Here is a 25,484-nt window from a genome sequence, read left to right on the forward strand (position 1 = left end):
GTTTTTGCGCTTTCCGAAGAGTAATATTCCTATTCCGTAATTCAGAAACATGGTGAAATGAATCACATTAAAATTTCTAAGTGGAAAATAAGCAATATTATTCTTCAGAAAAGGAAAAACCATCAATGGACCTTCTACATGGAAAGAAGGTTCCAAATGAATACCAAAAAAAGGTACATACTGTTTCTAATGCCTCTCAAGTTTATTCTTATTCTGTAATTATGAAGCTTAGAGCAATGTATGCTATTATATTTTCTAAGAGCAAAATAAGCAACATTATTCATTGGACATGAAAAAAACCGTCAATTATTACTTCTGCATTGAAAAAACTTCAAGCAAATATTCAAAAAAGGTACATACTCCTGTTTCTATAGTTAAATCATTAGTAACCAGAGAAAATCCGACGATGCAGAAATCAATTGTAAAATCTTTAAATACATCCGTACCAACAATAAATAAAACAACAAACCAAGACTTACAACTTTAAAAAATCTAAAAAGCATAATGTTCACCAGCTTTGGCCAAGGCATGTGGCTCAAGACACAACAGCTTGCAGAACCCTGTATGAAAACTATTTAGCAGGACATAAATGAAAATACATTGCGACCTTTGCTGAAGCATGGTTTTACCTAAATGATGGCAACAACTAAAAAAATGTTTTATTTGATACTGAAAAGGAAGAGAAAAAGAAACCATAAACTTAGTTCCGTCAATGCATAATTAAGTTTCTGTAATGGCTTTATGATTGCCGCAGGATTCTTTTACAGTAGGAAAATAAAAAGAAGAAGAGCAGAAAAAAATTTCAACATTAATTCACTATCAAGAGAAAGTTTTATGACCGATATTGACAATAGAAATTCCATTTCTTTATGCCAGTGACTTTCAAAGCGTAAGAATTTATCAAGACAAAGCAAGAAGAATTTATCAAGACAAAGTCATACTTTGAAAAGTACCACAGAATTTCTTGAAAAAATGAAGACCGATCATATATACATATAGTACAAAGTCCGTAATCCGGACGTCCATTATCCGGAATGATCTATAATCCAGACCTCAAAATCCAAAAACTTTTTTTGTATGCTTTATGCATGCTCGTTATTGCTCGTTTGCGCATGCACGTTGGGAGGATGTGTCTCCAGACACATTAAAAAATGCTTGGCATAATTTATGGCCAGCTACCATATTTCATGGTGACCATATTTCATGGTCATTCATAGCCGCGAATTTGAAGGTATTCGGACATCGCAAAGTAAAGGTGAAATTTTCCAGTTATTGGATTTTGTAAAGAAATGTGGAGAAGCGATAATAAATGAAGATGATATAACAGAAGTTTTTCATTGGGACGACAATGCCCCAATTATCAATCAATTAATGGACAGCGAAATCTGTAGTATGGTTCTAGATCCAGAAAATACCGCTTCTGATAGTGAAGAAAGTGACAGAGAGGTTATTGAAAACAAAAAAATTTCGATTGATAAGTTAGTCGGTATTCGCAACACAACAATTACAGGACTCGAACAGTGGAACTTTGTAACTGAACAAGAAATTATGTCTGTTTATAGAATTAAAAAGAAAGTATTGGCACAAAAAACAAACCAACTTAAACAACTTACATTGAAAGAAATGTTTAACACAGTAAACAAATAAATATTAAGCTTTTTTTTGTAAATTTTGATACCCTTTAGATCATAATTGCTCTTTATTTCATAAATTACAGTTTCATATTTTTAATTGTGTAATTTCTGTATGCAATCTTACCAGATTTAAATTGATGATCTATGATCCGGAAAAACCCCTAATCCGGATGAAGTCCTGATGAGTCCGGATTATGGACTTCATACTGTATATACCTTTTTAACGTATTCGAACAAAGTTCCCTGACCTATGGACTACTGTGTATCTAGTGTCTCAAAATGAGCTCTTTGTAAGTGCTACCCACCACAATTGATGAACCCTGGAAGAAGTGGAACAGGAATGGAGATCAATACTGCCAAAATTTTATGGAGAGTCCTTCTATCATGGAAATCAGAAGAGCCCTTCCATCATAGAAATCATGACCCAGACTTACAGTCCAGTAAAAAGGCTATCAGATCGAACATTTAAAAAAATACTCTTCACATTTTAAACATAAATTAAATGGCCCAAAAATTATTCTAAAAATGTGTAAACACCCTCTGTAATAAATAAACGCATTTTCATAAGATATTGAATAATTAAAGAAAAGAAGAGAATTCCAGTTTTTATGAAATCTTAAGTTTATTCCCTGTTGTTCTTTAAAGTGGTTAGCAGTGCAAATGCCATATTATAGGACCTGAATTCGATTCCTGGAGAAGATATGGATGTTTGTCAATTCCCCTTTACTGGGGTACAATATTGAATACCCATGGACAATACTTCTGAGGATGAAATAGCTAAATGAGTGATATGCTCAGCCATTCTCAACCAATGCTTAATAAGTATGTGTCCACCCAATGGGGGAAAAAACAAATCTCATGCATTAATTTGAAAATTAAGTATTAATTTAAAATAAAAAAATTATTTTCATCAAATTTTACATTAACTAACAAAAATTTGGTATAGTTATGTAATGCATACATATATATTACATAGAACTGTAACTTAAAACATTTAAATCTGTCAATTATATTTTATACCTAACTACTGATAGCAGAAAATATAAATACATACCACTCCTTTTAATTTTTTATCAACTTCATCTGATGTCAATTTTTTGGTGAGAGAGGTTTTCCTAAGCAGCACATCACAATAATTAGCTAAAAGCTCGGCACAGCGAAATTCTGGTTGAGTTCTGTTGCCAATCCTGTAGAGAAGAACATTTAATATTCGGAAATTATTAAATAGCATTTTCTAACAAAGTGAGCAGAGCTACTTCAAAATGTACATTTTTATGTGACATTAAAATTAACAATTTATGAATTTTATGTGAAAAACACATATGATCTTACACTTTTTGCTTTGTAGACCACTCTAAGCAGAAAACAGATGTATCGTTAACAACTTCCTTAAAAGCCTGTGAATGAAATATTCTTAAACAAATAGAACAAAATACTAATTATTATTATTATTATTATTATTATTATTTACTATACACCTATTAACTCTTTCGCATCGATAGAGACCCAAATCTGTTTCTCTCAAACATCTGAAATGCCTGTATATACAAATTTTTGTTGGAATGGATTTTCTTTTCCCATTCAAAGTAGAATGCTACAGCATTAACAATAGCTTACTTTTTTAAGTGAAGCGATTACTCTCTTGTGTGGTTTCACCCAGCGTGTAGTTTTCCCTTGGGACATGACTGCAGTTGAAAGCACCAATAGTGAAACATTGACAATACATAAAGAAGAGCAAAGGCACAATTCAAATAACAGAGCTACTTAATAGCTTCAAAAGAATGGTTGGTATGTCATTTAACAACTCCCGAAACCAATGCGGCATGCACTAACATGATGAAGAAAAGCACCAGGTAGAAATGTATTCAGACATTTGAGCAACCTGCTTATATCTGAATGGTCAGACGTTTCGGGTGACCTCGATGTGAATGAGTTAAAGCTGATGGAATATTTGCTGAAATTACAGGAATACCACAAGAACATTTTTTTTTTTTTTTTACTTTTACTTTTAAGAAATACATAAATATATTTTTCCCATTGAAATATTTCTGTTAAATTTGATTTTAACTAGAACATGCTATATGGTAAATATCTCAGTTATAACATAAATATGAGCAATACCTTATCTCTTGATGTTAAAAATCTAGGATCGTCATTAAATGCTACCTTGACTAGCTTGCTAAACCTTGCAAATAATTTTAATAATTGTTCTACATATTTTTCAAAGTCCTGTAAAAATAAACACACCAGAAATATAATAGTAAATAAATAAACAGAAATTTAAAACAGATGCTATATAATAACAAATGAACTTTATTTTATGGTCCAGTTTCAAACACCAAAATACTTTTAAAAATTTATATCCTCCACAAATAAGATCTATAATTCTGATTTTTTTTTTCCATGCATAAACACAATGCTAGTTGCTTGAGAAAATAAATAACCTTTTAAATTTTTTAAAGTGACTTGGCATAATTCATAGTCTCAAATCATAAGAAACTATTGTATCGTGTGTAAATTTCTCTCGATTTTCAAACTGAAGTGTATTTTCTTGTAATTATTTTGTTACCACTGATAAAAAATGACCTTGATTCAAGCAGATGTTTAAACACAGTCTCTTCCACTCACGCTGTATAATTCTAGAGTCTGTTTTGGCATAAATTTTGTTCAGTACAGTGCTAAGAATTGAGAACTTAAAAATTCATTTTTGTCATATTATGTTCTTTTAGTTTAAAAAAAAAAAAAAAAAAAAAAGTTATTTTAATGGCTAGTCAAATTTGTGATGTATGTAGAAAAAATGCTGTTTTTAAACCCACAGTTTGAAGCTGCTTTGAAACACCTAAAAACCGAAATTTCAGCTTCGGGCATGGTGCATGCTCTGGACAACCATGCACAGTAAACAAGGACCTATAAAAGAAGCTATTGCTTAAGTTTACATGATACAATTCAGGAACTAATAGACAGACTAAATATTCCAAAAAGTATAGATCATTTGAAGAAGATCAGGCATGTAAATCCACTGCAACGTAGGAGTACCCCATACTTTATCACAGAAGAATACGCTTGCTCAAGTTAGCAGGTAATTCTTTGCTAAAAAGAAATAAAGAAGCTCCTTTTTTGAAATGACTCATTAATGTACATAAGTGTACAAGAAGTGTATAATATACTATAACTATAAGAAGAAAAAAGATCACAGGGTAAACCAAACAAACTTCCTTTAGCAACACTCACAGAGGGCACGTCCCAAAAAAGTAATGCTTTGCATAAAAGAGTCTGCAAATGAATTGCATACTATGAACTATAGCCACTAAATCAGATAATAAATTTTGAAAATTTATTCCAAATGGCAGTTTATAGCAGCAATAGAAGCAAAGCATGAAGAACTGACCAACTGTCCAGGTGGGCCCCAGATTTCGGTGAATGTCAGACAAAGGCATGGAGTACAGCTGGAGGGCTTTATGACATTATCCTATATTTACTAGATTTTGATCCCTTCAGATCACTTCAAAATTCTATGGACAGCCATCTACGTTGACTGTAAAACAGAAGTCATTAACTTCTTTATGAATAAACCTAATGACGTTAAAAAAAATATTTTGCAGCTGCCAGATAAGTAACTAAAAGTCATAGAACAAATTTGTGCTTATGCGATGAATTTTCTTGTGTTTTGTAATCATCAAAATGTTGCAAAATTTTCCAGAAAACCTATACTTTTTACATTGGAGCTGTCTTTTGGAATCTTGTAAATTTTTTAACCATCAACAAGATAAATCATGTAATTCCTAAATTAAGCTTACTAAAATAACTGCCAAGAACATACCAAATTTTACCACTCCAAAAGAAATTAAGGATATCATTGGAAAACTTTATAAGGAAAAAAACTGATGTGAACACCACAATGATTTCCTTGTATGGCTTATTAAATTATACACATTTTTTGCTGCATTTCACTTAAACTCATTTCCTCAAATTTCATTAGAAATATATTTTACATTCAATTAATTCAGTTCTGATTTCATGGCATAGCAAAAATATATTAAAACTCAAGAAATCTTCATTAAAATTGTAAAATGCAAGAAAACCTAAAGTACCAAATACAGTTTAAAAAAACAATTTTTGCAATAAAAATTAGAGTTTCTATGCCAAAACAAGCAGTTTGACCATTGGACAGAAATTTTCGGCATACAAAAATTGAAAGTTAAATACTGGCCTTCCTGCACAAAAAGAAACTTAAGTTGGTGCACCAACTGATTTAATTCACTATTCTACTAAGAGCTTCAGATGTAAACGAATTGCAGCCTCATTAGGCTTAACATCACTTAAATTTTAAATTGTTGATAATTCTACAACTATTGCATGCACATTGACTAAAGGGCATAAGCCAGAATATAACAACATTATTCAGTCACTTTTAAAGCAAAAAATGCAAAATTTCTCAACATATAAGAATAAAAAGCAGAGATCACTGAGCCAGGTAAGAGGGTCTCTTACCTGGCACATATATATATATATATTTAAAATAAAGTTAAAAGTAAATTGGAGTCAAAGCAAGGTGAATCCTGGACAATATTAATAACTGCATCCTTTTAAAGGGGTTAAACATAAAATCAAAACATTTCAAAATAAAAAATTATCATAGTAGTATAAAACTTGAATTCTAAAAATGTAAAAAGGGAAAATATACACTCTTTTGAAGAAAAAAAAAAAAAAAAAAATCGAAGCACCAAAAAAGACTTTTGCAATCATGATGAAATTTGGTATACAAAAAGATCTTGATCGAACATGCAAATGATCAAAGTTTCAAGGCAAATGAACAGGAATTGCGATCATAGCCCGCGTTTCTAGTGAGCAATTTGCAAAGTATAAAACCAGTAATAGAGGAGGAAAATTTATCTTTCTTTGTTGCTGCCCTTGTAATTCCTTCAAGAAGCAACTAAAAATGCCATTACGATGATTCGAAGATCTTACAGACAACTAAACGACTTAAAATGTGGTCCCATTGTAGGGTTGTATGAAGCTGGGTGGTCACAGCGAGCAACAGGCAGCCACCTGCAGCATACACACACTGCTGTGCAAAGATGGTGGCAGCAATGCTTGCTACAAGGAAATTGCCGACGAAATGAAGGCTCTGGAAGGACAAGAATCACAAATGCAAGGCAAGATACCAGGTTCAAACTGCCCCAATGTTATCACTGTCGACCATTCAATGCACTACAGCCATGTCTATAACTTCCATGGTACCGCCCTCCATCTCATGGCCCTTGTCTGAGGCAGGGTTACGCTCACAGAGGCCTTTAAGACGTTTGCCTTTGACCCCACAACATCGGCAGAGTTGTCTGGAGAGTGGGAGTTTCTTATGAAAGCAGGTCATCTTTAGTCATCCTCCGTACATCTTTAACAGCTTAATGATATGTTGATACCATCCTGAGGCCCGTTGCATTACCCTTCATGGCCCGTTGTCCTGGGGCCATTTTCCAACAAGATAATGCCAGGCTACATACCATTTGCATATCTCTGGACTGTCTCTGCGTAGCTGATACTCTTCCTTGGCCAGCAAGGTCACCAGGCCTTTTACCAATCGAGCATGTCTGGGACATGATAGGCCGCCAGATTCGGGCACCACAAAATATTGCATATCTGGAGCGACAACTGGTGAATGCCTGGCAGAATGTGTCGCAGAATGACATTAGGAGCCTCTACCACTCATTGCCTCAACAAATTCAAGCATGCATTGCCGCCAGGGCGGTTCAAACAGTTGACTAGCTACTAATTTGAACACTCAATGCGTGATTGTGAGCCGTGAACAAGTATTATGACCTTGATTTTTTAATTCTTTTATTATCTGTGTATGAGCCATACACATATTCAATTTTATCAAAAACAACCACTTCCTTTATGGTGCTTCAATTTTTTTTTTTTTTTTTTTTTTTTTTTTTTGCAAAACAGTGTATAAAAATTAGAAGAGCATAAAAATTAATCTCCCATTATTCAAACTTTAATTCAGAACTCATCAGGGGAAAATGAATAAAAGCTTCATAAAAGTTAATTAATATGCTTCGAAAATGCGTTTTGTTCTTCTGGTAAATTTGAGATCAAAAACCGACAAAAGAAGGAAATTTATAATACATACAAACTCATATTAAACCAAAAAAAGTGAATCTGAACATTACATAATGTAAAATGATTATTCAAAAAAAAGGGGGGCTAAAATCATTATATGTATATCTGAAATTCAAATTGAAATATAAAGACAGATCACAATGTAAGTGTATTTTAAAACAAATAGTTATTTAAACAATATTCTAAAAATGAGTGTTCCCTGATTATGTTTAACTAAACTTTTAATTCCAAGAAAACGAATAACTCTTCATAAAGATTGCTTAAATAATAAAATCAAAGCACAGCCCATTTCGGCAAAAACTGAAAGTCTAATAAAAATAAAATTGAAAGAACCTATGAAATATAAAATTTAAAAAATGCAAACTTATTGAAATCATATCACATTCTTCAAACGAAAATTTACTTAATCCTTCAGATGACCAAACTGAGTTTCTTGTAGAATTCAGAGTGGCTCTGAAGAACCCAAAGATGGTAGTTCTTGGAAAAAGTATGCAATGAGGTTCAGTCTCTAACAGCAGAGCTAAGTATTTAAACGTGTGTTCAAATAAACCTCTCCTGTTAAACTCTGTTTGTGGGGAAGTCAAATGTGGGTGCGGTCGTGAAATTTACTACCACAGGGAAGGGTGACCACCAAAGTTCAAAGTGGCACCGTTAAGAAACTCTAAAAATGCTGTCTTCTGTAAAATCTTAAAATTGTGAAAGTAGTACTGGCTCAAAGTTGAGGAAAAGAAAAAATATATTTAAAAAGATAAAAGTCTTCATATAATTGGGGTACAAAATGTTTCTGAAACTAAAAAGCCCCATTTTAAGCAAGAAAATTTGCCAGTAAAATATTAATAATTGAAAAGGAAAAGAAACAAAATCTTTGTACATATTTACATTAAATTTCTTACCGTAGCCACCCAACTATTACCTCTGATTAGGATTTAAGTAATAAATATCAATTCAGAAGTCAAACAACAAAAATCAGCGTTATATTTTCAAAATTTTCACAGGACTAGTTTCGATGGTTCTGCCGAACCACCATCCTCAGCTGCAAAACCGCAAATGAACAAGATAGGAAATAATGATTAGATATGATAAGAAAGCCTGGACAAGAATAAGCAAGTGGCGCCATCTGTTGATGAAACCAGAACTAAAACATAATTTCTTTAAAGGCCAAAGGCAAAGATGGATTGGAATTAGGATCATTAACTAGAACAGAAAGGTTTTTTTTTAATGTGAAATGCTTCTAGAAAATCCATTTCTCGAATGGAAGATGTTTTTTGAATAATTTTGGCAGCAGAAAAATTGAAAGTGTGATTTTTGGACCAACAATGTTGAGCAACAGAAGACTTCTGTGTTTCCTTTTTTCTAACATATGACTCATGTTCCTTGACGCGAAATTTTAAGGCTCTCTTAGTTTGGCCAATGTAATACCACACTGGCAAGGAATCCTATAAATACCCCAGGAATTCATATACAGAATGGGGTCTTGGAGTATGGAACTCGGAATTTTATTGATGGGAGAATAAACAACCCAAAAGTTAAATTTCTGCAAAATATGTGCAACTTTATAGCTAATTGATGCAAAGAAGCGAATGACAACAGAATTTTTATAATCTCCTAAAACAAGAGTGTGCCTTTTAGTGTGTTGAGATGAGAATTTTTTAACTGCTTGATTACTAATGTTGGGTAAAAAGCCCGTCAATAGCTATTGCTTTTAAATAATTTAGTTCTTTATCAAGGGATAGTTTGGAGGAGCAAGCTTGAAGAGCACGGAAAACATAGGAATAAAATGAAGCTAACTTTTGTTTAGTCGGATGACATGATTTAAAGTGTGGTAGAAGGGAAACCGATGAAGGTTTACGGTAAACCGTAGTACTGAAATTGGATGTGTTATGTGTGACCAGAATGTCGAGAAACAGAAGAGAATTGCAAGTCTCAAGTTCAAAAGTGAATTGAATAGCAAGATCAATAGAATTCATTGTTGAAAGAACTTTATTTAAATCATCTTTATTACCTTCAAACAGGGTAAAAGTATCGTCTACGTAATGGAACCATGCCGGGAAGTTTAATGTTTCAAACAATTTTGATTCCTAATAATGCATGTAGATATCAGCCAGGATGGGAGTGAGGGGGCTTTCCATGGCTAATCCCTCAGTTTGCTTGTAATATTTATTTTGGAAAACAAAATGTGTTTGTTTCAAACAGAGTTGAGTGAGAGAAATTAGCTCATCAATTTCGATGCAAGACAAATGAAATTCACGAAATCTGGTTTCTAGACATCTTAATGCACCTTCCACTGGAACATTGGTGAATAATGATTTTACATCAAAAGAAACCATGAGTAAATTTCTAGGAGAAATGTTTTAACCTTTTTTACAAACTCTATTGAATTTTTTATTGTGTAAATGTTATTGTCTAATAGAGTTGAAAATCTAGAAACTAAATATTTAGCTAATGGATATGAGGCAGTACCTGAGTTTGATACAATAGGGCAGAAAGGAATACCACTTTTATGAATTTTGGGAAGAGCATATATTCTGGCAAAATTCGCAACAGATGAGATAAGCGAATGTTTTAAGTTGCTTGAAATGATTCGTGAAAATTTGATTGCAGTTTTCATTTTTGACAGGTCCGAAGGTGAAGGATCTTTAGGGATCGGATTATATGGTCCTTCGTTTAAGAGTTTAGTGACACCATCAATGTAAGTGTTCTTATCCATGACAGCTATCTGGCCACCTTTGCATGCCTCTGAAATGATAATATACGGGTTAGAATGAATTTCGCGCATTGTAGCTCTTTCTCTCACAGTTAGATTTGGTTTCAAAGGTTTATTATTGAATTTCACATTATGAGCGATAAGATGCCTAATCATTTCTTTCTGTGAATCTGAAACTTTACTGAACTTGAAAGTTTTTTCGATAGGAGCCAAAATCTTTGGAATCGAGAGCTTACAGGTTTGTGAGAAGTTAAAATTATATTTTAGACTTCTCTCTTGTTCTTCTGAAAGACTAACATTAGAAATATTAACTATTGGCTTGATGTTTACAATGGGAAGATTTTTTTGAACTACTGGAAGACTGTAAAAAAAGTTTTTCGAATATAACTGCAAGGGTGTTTTTATGACGGTTAACTGCATTCTCCGTTCTAGACCAAGACTTTTGTTCAAGGGCAGTGAATTTTGGATATGAATTAGGGAGTTCCAGATGAAGCTTATAGAGTTCATGTTCAATTTTGGACAATTGTTGACGTGTATCCCTTATGATGGACCGAAGTAAGGCAAGCTTGAAATTTAACAGAATTCTTGAAACGCGACTGGAAGGTTTTTGATTAGATTTGATTTGAATAAAATTGGAGATCAATTTTTTACATTTACATTTAAGTAAAAAGTCAAGATGATTCAGGAATTTTTGCTGCTTCAGGTGTAATTTAGTGAAACGATTAATGGATGAAGGCATGATAAACAATGCAGAAAATCAAACTAAATAATAATAAAGCACATACAAAACAGCAGAAAAAACTTTCACTGAAACGAATAGAAAACAAAACGCTTGTAACCAAAATGCATGAAATCAGACAAGCAAAGCACAATATCCAAATATGCGAAACATAAACAGAACTAGAAAATTGCAAAAAAAGTACTTACCGAAACCCATTCAATCACAAAATGGCGGCCACACCATGTGCAAAAAAGGAAGCAAAAACTAAGCCGTTTTGGGCTCGGAAACACATACAAACGCAACACGACAAAAACCACGTGGAAAAAAGAAAGCACAAAATAAGCCTGTTTGGGACTTCTATAATTAAGACACAATAACACGCCGAACAAATACTAATTCAGAAGTCAAACAACAAAAATCAGCATTATATTTTCAAAATTTTCACAGGACTAGCTGCAAAACCGCAAATGAACAAGATATGAAATAATGATTAGATAAGAAAGCCTGGACAAGAATTTTTCTGTTCTAGTTAATGATTCTAATTCCAATCCATCTTTGCCTTCAGCGTTTAAAGAAATTATGTTTTAGTTCTGGTTTCATCAACAGATGGCACCACTTGCTTATTCTTGTTTAGGCTTTCTTATCTTATCTAATCATTATTTCCTATCTTGTTCATTTGAGGTTTTGCAGCTGAGGATGGTGGTTCGGTAAAACTAACGAAACTAGTCCTGTGAAAATTTTCAAAATATAACGCTGATATTTGTTGTTTGGCTTCTGAATTAGTATTTGTTCAGCGTGTTATTGTGTCTTAATTAATAAATATCATATCACTATAAATGAAAAATTTTTTTAAAAGTAGTTAATAGCAGCTTTCTTCAGGGTTATAGAAATTTTGAATAGAGGTGTTTTATTCTCAAAGAGAATTTTGACTAAATAATTTATTTCTTCTTGTAAGTATTCGACTTTGTTACAAATACTTTTTATTCTAAGGAGCTGAGTATGTATGGTATTTAGAATTACTCTTCTGGAGATACTGGAGTGTCAATAGATTAGTTTAACAGTAGGAAAATCAAAATTTCTTCTTGTCATAAATTTTGATATCTTTAAAGTTGATAATTTGCTAATCAAGTTAATTAATATCTCCTTGTTGAAAGTTAGTTTTATTGAGTTTCAAACATGAAGGATAAATGTGATCGAATTCTATTTTATTGAAGTTATTGATTGCAATAATATCATCCATGTATTTGTATATGCTTTAGTAATATGAATTTTGTACTTGAGATAACTGTTGTTGAAAATGAAATTCCTTGGTGAAAAGGTACACATTATAGATCACTGAACTAGATCTTATCCCCATTAGGATACTGTTGATTTGCTTAAAAAAAGCATTATTAAAAGCAATGTAATTATTAAAAAGAATACTTTCTAAATACAGCTGCCATTCTTCCTTAAAAATAACCGTAATAATTTGTGGAAATAAATCTGGTAGAGTTAAAAGACTGTCAAATACTTCTTGCAACGGAACAGCCATGTATAAATTCTCAAAATCATTAACGGAAAATAATTTTAATTTTAATAGTGAGAAGCATTTCTAGTATCTGTGTGTTATTACTTATTATCCAAGTGAAATTGTGATCTTGCATCTGTGTGTCTTAATTAAAGTAGAGAACTGTTAAGTATTTTAGCAAAACAGTTTTCTATTTCTTTCATGTAATTTCTGGTCTTGTTAGCTATAAATTGAAATCTGGCATTTTGTGAAATTTGAGCAATGCATAAAGGTTGGAGAATCTATTGTAAAATATACTGGTGGTTATTTTAAGTCTTCAATGAATTGCAGTGAAACGTCTTTGCAGAATATTCGCCATAGTTACTGCGGCATGGAGTTCTTCTATAATCAGATTATGGTAGAAAACCTTTTAAATAATACTAAAGTTGTTACTGGCTTTGCCAATTTTCGTAATGGTAAAAAAATTCTTCAATATTTTTACTTTCTTGTCTAAATCTCATTTATTATGTGTTCTTTGGTATGCTTTTTGAAGTCATGGAGCATTGCTTCTTTCTATTCTAGATAAGTTGTAGTAGGTAAGTTAGTTTTGTAGCTGGAGAAGACTATGGAACTTTCTAGATTTTTTCCAAATTATTGGATGCTGAATTTTTTGCTTACTTTAAAAGTGGGTTGAAATTTGGTGCCAAGATTCATTAAATGCTTTAAAGTTCTGTCTTTAATAATTTCATAATTGTCTTTAATAATTTTTATATATAATTGGTGCAGCTGATTGCAACAAAAAAAGGAGTTGCACAATTAGATGTTATAGCACTCCCATGTACAAAATTTCTCTGTTCTACAGCTAATTGTTTTTGAGGTAAGCGAGACACATACATTTGTATGTACAGATGTCATGGAAAAAAAATTCCTTCTGAATCCATTTCGGAAAGAAATTCCTTTATTCAGGCCATATGCACAGATATCATTGAGGAGGAGGGAAAAAAAACCATTCAAATGGATTCGAGAGAGGTAAAATGGATATTTTCATTGAAATATATCCGGAAATGTTTCTATTACGAAGCTTCCTTTACTTTGTACAAAGAAGTAAAAAATGTTAAGAAATGATCCAATTACCAAAAAATTTATAAAATATGCATCTAAAACTATCACGTGACTGTGCAGTACAATAAATACCTAAAACATATATTTTTTAAATGTTCGGGAACTTGCAAACATTTGCATACTACAGAAAGAAGGGAAAGAAATCATGCCAACTTAATAGCTGGAAATCATTTAAACTTCTACCAAAAACACATTTAGAAAGAATTAAATAATGTCTTTCCTTATAAAATAATATATTTGGTTTCAAAAGACATCTTTTTTACCAGAAGACACTTTCTATAAAAATGACATATCAATCTGGTATTATTATTCTTTTTAAAAAAAATTTTAACTTCTCGCCTATTTCTAATTAACTTAAAAAATTCTTATTACAAAGAAAATGTTTTAAAAACACTTAAGCATTAATTAAAATACTTCTAGCATGTTTAATTAGATATATATTACCAAAAAAAATCTATCAAATATAATACAGTCAAAGTAAAGAATTAATGGTACTTCCTTATTATAGTGGCCCCCAAGACTAAGAATCGCCAATCAACAAGATATCTCACCAGCTAGTGAGACACAAAGATATAAATAAATCACACAATATACAATAACAATAATACTCAAATCTTGTTGCCTAAGAATAGTTTTAACAATCATTATGGCAAGACCATTTTTCTGAAACTGCTTTTAATTGATTCCTCAAAAACATAATTTTTGCCTCCACAGAAATTCTGAAAGATATGATTTGAGGTGATGTTGAGCCATGGCCTGTTGTTTACCACTACGCCACTTGGCTAAACACCCCATTCTATCCACATCTAGAATGTGGAATCGGTAGGGAAAATGACGAATTCTGATTCCTGAAATTTTAAAGACTCCGATTCCCTCATATATATGAACTGAAGACGAAGCTGGGATGAAGCAGCTTTTATTAGCGTTTAGTTAAGGTCAAGACTAAGCTTGGAGAAGTTTTGCGACCAACCAAGTGTTTGTATCCTTTGGAGATAACATCATCAGATGAACAGTCTAGATTTAGAAATGTGGCAAGCAGCTCTTCTGGTGAACCAGAGACTTACTGCGATCCTGATATTCGTAATGACTTGCCTCAAGATCTTAATAGCGAAAAGATTCCATCGATGATTACAAGAACTGGTCGAATGGTAAAGCCTGTTCAAATGTTACAGTTTTAAATTTGATTTTTCAGCAAATTTAAAGCTGGGAGTATGTTGAAACTCTCACCGACAACCACGTGATTTGCGCATGTGTGCAGCAAAAACTAAAACATTAAACTAAAACTTTTTTAACTGAACTTTGAGAACTCGTGATGGACGTTTGAGTGAAACATGTAATCCTACTCTTCTGTGTTATATACTATATATTTTAGTTTAGTGATGTGATTGTAAATTAAATATCTTATTATCTTAGAAGCCTCTCTCTTTCTGTGAGTAGTGCATCGATGAATGAAATAAACACTCCCGGATATGCCTTTGGATTAGAAAGAAGATCGACTAAAAGGTAAGCCTTTTTACCTTTTATTTTCTAAGAAATTATTATGATTACACATAGCTAGTAAACAATACCAAACAAAACAAATGGTACTCAACATATTATCATAATCACTTTATCATTAAGTACCCCCCTAAAATGTGTTACACTCTGGCAACCATGCACATAATCACTCTTCAGACAACCATGCATATAACAATTCTTCAGCCAAACATCACCATTTTTGTACGAGTTCCTTTTGTTGTAATCAAAGTTCAAACATTTTTTATAGATGAACTGTGATACTTTTGCCTAAAATTTGATTTTAAAATATTTGCCACCAACAGAAAGACTAAAGTAACATTTCAACAAGATTATAGCATTTTATGCAAAATCACTAAAGGGAATAATGACATGATGTGTTTGGTAAATAGTCGGTGAGCAATGAAAAGGGTGTGATATTGTCTGATTTTTTTTAAAAGTGAAAACAGATTAATGTGTACATGAACAGAAGACCAGCATAAATTACATAAGGATTTGCAAAAAAATGTTGAGTATTAATTTTTTATGTAGCATATAACCCAGTGGTTGCCAAACTTTTACGAGTCACTAGATCTTTTCTCAATTAAAATTTTTTCACGATGCCCTCCCTACCCTAAGTAAATGTAAGGCTAATCATAAGTAAGAGATAAGAATAAATAAAACTCATGTATCTTAATTATTAAACATTTTTTGTTACTTTATTAACAATAAATTAATAATTAATGTGATGGATGAGACTACTAATCACAGCACACTTTCTCAAATCATGCAATTAAACTGGATATGGCCACTCTCATTTCCTTTTCCATATTGATTTTTGCTCTATATTTACTTTTATTATAGCAGCTGCCAAAAATCCAGCTTTGCATAATACAACATCAAAAATGGAATTAAAATCCACTGAGTCTTATCACTTAGAAAGGGATGTTCATTTTTTATCGAAATGAAAACTTCTACCAATTCCTTGCTGCCAAATTCTGCTTTCAAACTATTGTCGCAAAACAACTCGGTAAGATTCTTTCTTCTGCAGAAGTAAACTCAGATGAAACAACAGTGTTAAATAGATTTGAATCCACGCAAACCTCTCAAAATTTTCATTGAGGAAGCATTTCTCAAACTAGACAATTAGCTGTGATAAACATCCTTCAAACATAGTTCTTCAGAATGATCAAGTTCATTTGACATAAAAAATTGCTGCAATCTTATAAAACAACCTTTGCCTGCATTTTGATCCAATTTTCTTCTTCACAGTAAAGAGTTTTTTTATAAAAGCTGATGCTTTTTCTGTTGACTTCAAAAGGTGCATGTTTTTTCCCTGATGACAGAGAGTAGGGGAATTCACCTTTTCAAAAATTAGGCATAAGTATGTCAATTTTATTAAAAAATTGGGATCAATAAAACCGTCTGCATCTTTGTACCATTTCCTTTAAGGAGAATAAATATTTCTACCTGCGTTGAAAGGTATGTGATAAAACATTACCACGATAGAGCTATTTTGCATTGCTATAGTACAACAAAGATGAGTGTTTGGCTTCCATATCCTCACTTACTTTTTTTAAAAAAACATGCTTTCAGTGGAGAAGATTTTATAAAATACAGTCAAAAGTCGTTAATCCAGACACCCATAATCCGAAATGATCTTTAATCCGGACCTCAAAGCTACAAACTTTCTGCGCATGCTTCAACGTATAATGCATTCACGCATGCGCGTAATACTTTTACGCAAACGCATATGCGTGTGCGCATAATACGTTTACGCATGCGCGTTTAATGTATAACGGACGGTATAAGCTAAGCTAAAATTATCTATTTCAGTTAATGTTGCAGATTGCGTTGTTCCTTAATCTTCTAATTGGATCCGGCTTATTATTTTTTGCAGACTGTTAGAGCAATTTTATAAAGGTAAGCTTGAACTTTCGATTAAGTCAAATAGAATTTCTGATGGTGGAGCTGCCGTAGGATCTACAAAGCGAAAGTATGTTTCGATGCCCATCAAACATAAAGTGGAATTGCTGCAAAAAAATGTATAAAGGCACATCCTTTCATTTTCTAAGAATTCCGAAATCTGTTTATCAATTTCACGCTGCTCTGCGGAAAAAAAAAGGTTCCTGGTTCCTTTTTTACCAAATGAGCTGTAGAAAGCAATGAAAAGATCGTTCGATAACACGATCGAGAAGGCACAGCTTTACCGGCTACCCTTCGCAAGAATATTCTGTTATAGCAACTATAAAGGATCAAATAAAAACAAACAAAAAAAAAAATCTATATATTTTTAGCTTCTCCTTTTATTGTTTAGTTAAGCTAAATGTCTCGCTTCAATCAATTAGGAAGGTTTTTACAATATTTTGCTGCATCTCTGTGAAGAGCCAGCAGCTCTCCAAGGCGCGGTAGTACACAATTTGGGAACCACTGATATAATTGCTATTTAAAATCAAAATTTATGTTTTAAATTGCTAAAGTATGTTTTCTTTTGATATGATGATAATGTCTGCCCACTAGCAATAAATGTCAATAGTTTGCAATTTTTTTTTAATTGCAAAAATTGCCAAATTGCACGATTGTGGTTGAATTAATTCGTAAGTACCAAACAATTTCACAACAAAAATTGCTGCAATACAAAAATGCAAAAAATAATAAAAGGCAAATGGACTTTACATCTACTGGTACTCCTTCATCAGGGGATTAGTGTAGCAAGAGAAGTACAAGAAAAAGCCTGTTTCTAAGCTGACAAATGTGCAAATACATGAAATTAATATTAAATTAGAAAAATAAAAATTAAAAATTTTAACTTAATAATATGTGCCTCCATCAATGCAGCTCCTACAGTTTGGGGTGGAAAAGGCACTTTATTCTAATTCGAACAAAGTGTATAAAACAAACAAACAAACAAAGAACAAAGTGTATAAATTCGAAAAAGTATATAAAAACAAAGTGTAAACGAAAATTGAAAAATCAATACAAATTTACATTTTTTATCTTTCTTATATTTTAAATTATATATGTATGTGTGTGTGTGTATCAAAATATGCTTTTTATATTTCTAACATATCTTAAATAGTCTTACATCTTAAATTATATTTTTTTATCAATCTATCTATTTATATACACATACATACACTGACAGAAAAAAAATCCCAACACCAAGAAAAAAATTACTGTAAAGCACTGAAATTTCGGCAATACATTTACTTAAGTAACATATTTAATTGATTAAATTTTCAAAATCACAGGTTAGTTTGACCATGGCAAAGCACTCGAGGGTTATCTGCCTAAGGAGTAGGTATGCCATATACAGTGAAATGTCTTTAATCCAGATTCGTCGGGACTTCGGCGATTCCGGATTATAGATCATCAGTTTAAATCTGGTAAGATGGCATGCAGAAATTATAAAATTAAAAATATGAAACCGCAATTTATGAAATAAAGAGCAATTATGATCTAAAGGGTATCAAAATTTACAAAAAAAAAGTTTAATATGTATTTGTTTACTTTATTAAACATTTCTTTCAATGCGCACATGCATAAAGCATACATTACACATAGTCGACATTAGAAAATTGCAACCAGAAAACTATTAAATGTGTATTCGTGATATTTATAATGACGAGGAATTTCATTTAAATCATATCAAAGACGGAGTACATCGAGATGAAATACTACATTTAGTAAGGAATTATAAGCTGAATAAAATAAAAACATCTGCCCTGAAGATAAGGATAGTGCTGACAGATCAACTTCCAGTTCATTGCGCACCGCGTCGTCCCCCCCCCTCAGAGCCACGTGAAATTGATAAACAGATTTCGGAATGGTTAGAGAAACAAAGGATATGCCTTTATCCATTTTTTGCAGCAATTCCACTTTTTGTTTGATGGACATCAAAACACGCCTTCGCTTTGTAGATCCTTCGGCAGCTCCAGAATTGGAAATTCTTTTTGACATAATCGAAAGTTCAAGCTTACTTTTATAAAATTGCTCTAACAGGCTGCAAAAAATAATAAGCTGGATCCAATTCGAAGATTAAGGAACAATGCAATCTGCAACATTAACTGAATTAGATAATTTTAGCTTAGCTTATACCGTCCGTTATACATTAAACGCGCATGCGTAAATGTATTATGCGCATGCGTAAATGCATATGTGCATGCGCAGAAAGTTTGTAGCTTTGAGGTCCGGATTATAGATCATTTCGGATTATGGACATCCGGATTAAAGACTTTTGACTGTATATGTGTGTGTGTGTATTTATATTTTTTATCTTCCTAATACATGCAAATTTTCTTACATCTTAAATTATATTTTTTTAAATATCTATCTATTTATACATATACACTAACACTGACAGAAAAAAAAATCCCAACACCAAGAAAAAATTACTGTGGAGTACTGAAATTTCGGCAATACATTTATCTAGGTAACATTATTTAATTGATTAAATTTTAAAGATAACAGGTTAATGCACAAGCATGAGAAGAGTAATTTCAAATGTGAAATGTTGGTACATTTAAACTGGTGTAGCCACCAGAATTTTTAATGCAAGCATACAAATGTTCATGCATTGTGTTGTACAGGGGCTGGATGTCAGTTTCTGGGATGGAGATCCATGCCTGCTGCACTTGGTCAGTCACTACATGGACGGCTAATGTTGGTTGTGGATGACACTGGAGTTGTCGTCCAATAATATCCCATACACGCTCCACTGGAGAAAGATCTAGTGGTCTATCAGGTCAAGGCAACATGTTGACACTACTGACCATGCAGGGTTACAACAGTGGTACGAGGGCGAGCATTATCCTGCTGCAAAACACCTCTTTGTATGTTGTTCATGAAAGGCAGCAGAACAGGTTGACGTAAAAATTTGCAGTCAGAATACATGGGATAACTATGAGAGTGCTGCTGTTGTCATATAAAATTGCTCTCCAGGCCACAACTCCAAGTGTAGGTCCAGTGTGTCTAGGTCGCAGACAGGTTGGTTCCAGGCGCTAAACTGAACTCCTTTTAATCAATGCACAGCCATCACTGGCATCAGAAAACACAACAGATCTCCACTTAATCCTCTAAAGAACACAAGCTTGACACCACTGATGTCGCAAACAGCAGTGGTTTGGAGTCAATGACATGCACACTACAGGGCATCTAGCTCGAAGCTGTCTTTCAAGTAACCAATTAGTAACAGTTCGTTGTATCCAGCAGCTCGAATTTCGGCTGCTCGTAGTATGATGTGCTACAGCCATATGTCAAACACGGCAGTCTTCAATCTCAGTAGGGCCGTGCCAGCTGACTGGAACCCGGCCTTCTTGAGCCTAGTATCTTCCCTTGACAAACAATCATGCACAGTGAATACATTCCTCCCAAGATTTCTATAATATCAAAGAAAGAAAATCTACCTTCTTGTAGCTCTATTACACAACCTCATTGAAACTCACTGAGATGTTGTACTTCTTCATCTTATTAAAGGCATTCTTGACCAACATCAACTCACTACTTCAAATATCAATGATATTGTTGCGTGCGTACAGGTTCGTTACAAAATGAATGCACAAGTCCAATAAAAAATTAACAAAAAATTTATTATTATCACGAAATGCTTAAATTCTCTCAGATATTCTTTCAGTTTTACAATATCTCACAGTAGTTATCTTCTAACTACTCAAACGTTCAAAAGAACTTAATTCAAAACAGCTAAAGAAAGCTAATCCGCGAATTCGCTACAGTCAACAAGAGCAGTTTTCTAAACAACAACAAACTAAGTAACTACTACGAACTGAGAGGTTTTCCTCCTTTTATAAGATTTTAAAATCGTGCGTGAGAATTTTCTAGTACTTTCTCGAAATCAAAAAGAGATATTTATTAAATGTTACATGCACACGCTCTTGTATTTTCAATTTTCCGGCTTAGCTTTCTTTTAATAGTCGTCACGCGCTGCACTGCGCGGGAAATAAAACCATTTAATTTACCATTCAACTAACATAAGCTATTTAAATACCAAATCCGTAACACTGCCCCCTTCCCAAGGACTGCACGTCCCTGGCAGTTCAATCCCTGGACAGGAAGCCAACCTTACAACTGTGGCATAAATGCAATAATAAGCATTACATTACAATAATAAACAACATGAACAATAAATGCAATAAATAAAACAAATCAAATGCTGTCAAATACAAATCAAATACTAAATACACATTTAGAAACAAAAAGGACCATGGTCTTGCACTATTTACAATTATTTACATTACATACTATGGCCATAGTAATGAGCTAACCTGTCGTAATGAACGACTTTAGGTTTAGAGCTCGATGACTTACGGATCCGAACCACGACGTCATTCGTTTTGTTTAGGACTGCGTAAGGACCATCCCAAGGTGACTGTAATTTCGGACAGAGTCCTTTCGGACAAGTCGGATTCCACAACCAAACCTTGTCTCCTTTGTTGAATGTATGTCCAGTAGCTCTCGTGTTGCATCTGGTCTTCACTTTCTCCGTCGCCAAGTTCACTCGCTTTCGTGCGGAACGGTGCATCACTTCATAACGGGCCTGGACATCTTGGATGTGCTGCTCAGGCGATGAAGGTGTATCCGTATGGCGATCAAACAGGTGGTCTTAAGGCAGACGAAGGTCTCGACTGAAGAGCATCTGGGATAGAGAATAGCTGGTAGTCTTGCGTTTTTTTTTCGACCCTAGTATGATTTCAGCAGCTTCCTGAGCTGGGTCTTTCGGACAAGGCATCGACATTTCCAGGCGAGGATCCCTGTTGAGGATGGATAGTCATGTCATCAGATGCTGAAAGCAGTTTGTTGTTTTTCAAGTCTAAGGAAAAATTGTATTTCCTTAAAAAGTCCAATCCGAGCATTTAAGAATCAGTGATCTCTGCTACATATGCCGTGTGATGGTAAGCGGCACTTCCAAACATGATGTTAATGTTTACTTTTCCGTCGATGTCGATCTTGTCACCGGACACGGTCTGGAGGGTAACGCAGGGCGGTGTCCAGATAAGTTTGCTTCCCAGTTGTTGAGCCAAATCTTTTTGGATGACGGTAACGTTGGCTCCTGTATCTATCGCCATATTGCAGGGAACTCCATTAATATTCCCATTGATGGACAGTCCGTTACTGTTGCCACACACTGTAGAAATCTCAAGCGCTTTAAAACAGGGTTTTTCATTATCTGGCAACATAAGTTCCTCGATATGGCTATTAATTTTTTTTCTGCATCGTTGCTGGGAAATAGTCTTAATTTCCGTGCTCTGGGGTGTTCTGCAGTTCCTTCGCACGTGGCCTTCTGCTCCGCAGTTCCAGCAGTTTGGTTTCTTGTCACTCCTTTTGCGTCCCATGGCATTTAATTGTCTGTTTAAATCATATGCCTTATTTTCCGTGCTCTGGGGTTTTTTGCAGTTCCTTCGTAGGTGGCCTCAACACCTCAGTTCCAGCACTTTAGGGTCGGTTTCTTTTCACCAACATTTCTTCTCAAGGCATTCACTGGTCTTGTCAACTCATCCGCTTTATTATCCGTGCCCTGGGGTGTTCTGCAATGCCGTCATAGGTGACTTTTAGAACCACATCTCCAACACCTTCGAGCGACTTTGTTCTCACTGCTACTCTGTATCAAAGCGTCGACTTGTCTGGATAAATCATCTAAATGAGCCATCAGTTGATCCACTGGCTCGTGGACTCACATAGCTCTGACTGGGTAGTGGTCTCTATGAGTTGCTTGCTGGGCTGCCTCGAATTTCATGGCGTACAACAGAGCCCTTTTTATATCCTTCACATCCGCAATTCATATAGCTTTCTGTATTTCAGGATCCTGGATGCTGTCGATGAAGTATTCCAGAGGCAGGATTTCCCTTGTTTCTGTCGGGCACTCCGAAAAGGCGAGGTGGGACAGCTTTTCAACATCTGTGGCGAGCTCCTGAAGTGTTTCCGTGGTTTTCTGTTGGTGGGATTTTAATTGAAGCCTACTGTAGTCTTTTAAACAGTTTTCCCCAAAGCTCAGCTCCAAGACGCAGGACAGAGCTTCAAAATGTAACCTTTTGTTTTCGGGAAGAGTCTAATGGATATCCGTTGCGTCGGCTCTTAAAGAAGTGGCGAGATGACAGGCCTTAGCTTGGGAATCCCATCCATTTGCATCTGCCACGATCGAAAATTGTGTCTTATACACCTGCCAGGAGGTCTTCCATCATATGTCGATAGCTTCAGAGAGGGACGAGCAGACATGGGTAGAAATTTTAAACCATCCGAAGTGCTCCCTGCCATCGCTACGAATTTCTTTAAAGTGTCAACTTCTTTGGCGACGACAGCAGAAATTCTGTCTTTGATTTGTTGTTCAATATGTCCTTGGACGGCAGAAACTCTTTCTTCAATTTTGTTGGAAGTCCGAAACTCTTCCTTCGACTCGTTGCTCCACAGCCGACACTCTATCTTCTATTTCATCTTTGTCCGCCCGACCACGACTTCTAGCCACGGTCAGCGAACATGTTTCATTCATCCACGCCTTCACAAGTCCACATATGTGTTTGTTCGACACGACGGAGTTAGAAAACCACTTCAAACTCCTTATGATGGACCATTTAATGTGCTAGAAAGACGAGATAAAACGTTTGATCTCGAAATAAAAGGGACTAAGCAAACGATCTCCATAGATAGACTGACACCCGCTTTTGTAACCATGGACTCTTTTCAAGTTGCTTCCAAGAGTGTGAAAAAAACTTCGGACATTTGTATCACCCGTTCTGGACGATTAATCCGACCCCCGCATCGGTATGTCACATTTCGTTGACACTGCGGAGGGAGTATGCAGTGGCAGCGCCAAACAGGCGATACGGACTTAAAAACTGTACAGAAAAGCGCCAATTGGCGAAACAGTAAACCCGTTTGGCAAACATACAGGCTGACGGGGAGAGAAGAATTTTCCCCGGCAGTCAAGGGGAACTACTTCAACAAATGTGTGCGTCTCTGTTTCGCCGAGATATGTGAACTTGTGTACTCGCATCTGTACTGTGCTCTGAATTTCTTAAGCCGTTATAATGTACCCGGCAACTGTTACTTTTCCTTATTAAATTTGATTATTAATTGTAACATGTCTATCTTATGAAGATTTCGGCTTTCCTAGTTAATGTTAGGGATATTTTCGTATGCACGTGTTACTCACACGTACATCAAAACCAACTCCCGTTCAATGAACAATAATTGATAAAAATACGTAAATACGAAAGTGTTTCGTCTTTACTCGAGTTATAAGTTAAAGCCAAACCGGCTCGTTCAGCTCTGTATTTGTGTTCTTATCTATTAGTAAATTTTGCATTTTAGCCTTTTAAAGGGGTATAATTATGTTGTTCTTATGTTGCGGTTACGTATTTTACAACTTTATTGCATGGGATAGCTATCGATTTATGAGCAATGTAAAAGTGATGGTAGGCGCAACGAGGCCACCATTTATTTGCATTTGAAAGAGCTAGTAGAGTTAGTGATTTAAGTCATTTGGTGCGCTAACTTCCATGTCCGTTTGCATAGGGAGACTAAGCATTAACTTTCAATACTGTATACCAAAATTTTGGTCAGTTTGCCTGTTGGCTGATTTGCTTGTTTGGATGCAGAAACTCTAATTTTAATTGTAAAAATTGTTTTTAACTGTAATAAACGTTTTATATTTTTATATATTTTACAGTTATTAATGCAGGTGTTTTAATAGTCCTTACAAAGAAGTCATGTGGTGGCCACATCATATATTTTATCGGGTGCATGTACCTAATTTAAATATACGTTCATGTCACGTAAGTGGTGAGCAAAAGTGTTTATGATTTTATGTATAAATAAAAATCGAAAGATTTGAGTAGGAGGAAAACGATGTGAGACCTTTAGATCGAATATAATATTCTGAAACCAATGCACTGATTTTAGAGAAAAGACAAAAGAATAGTTCAATTAAACTCCCACTTTCCTTAACTCTGTGATTGTGACCCAATAAGTAGTGAAGATAAAAGATTTCCATTCTAAGTGTCATGAATTTTTTCAGGCATGTGTATAAGTTTTAGAAGGATGTTCAGCCAACAGCATTAAGCCAAAGAATCTCTAAGGAGAAGAATGAAAGCTTCCATAGACGCAATGTAAACCTGTTTCGCCTCTGCGCCGCTGTACCGAAGAGCCACGGCTATGCAGTGAAACACCAGCGCAGGGTGAAATTTAAACAGC

The 25,484-nt window shown here is 34.2% G+C and overlaps 1 long non-coding RNA gene across 1 annotated transcript in view; it reads left to right on the forward strand.

The window, feature by feature from the left end:
• Window positions 1-14,716: 14,716 nt before the first annotated feature.
• Window positions 14,717-25,484, forward strand: part of LOC118190272 (uncharacterized) — an 85,959-nt gene continuing 75,191 nt past the window's right edge. The window contains exon 1 of the long non-coding RNA XR_015041216.1: window positions 14,717-15,290. This is a non-coding gene — a long non-coding RNA (uncharacterized LOC118190272). The remainder of the gene's footprint in view (window positions 15,291-25,484) is intronic.

This window comes from Stegodyphus dumicola, chromosome 5, assembly GCF_044657685.1.
Source record: "Stegodyphus dumicola isolate Sdum_Otavi_A_Nest chromosome 5, ASM4465768v1".
In the NCBI taxonomy this organism is placed as follows: domain Eukaryota; kingdom Metazoa; phylum Arthropoda; class Arachnida; order Araneae; family Eresidae; genus Stegodyphus; species Stegodyphus dumicola.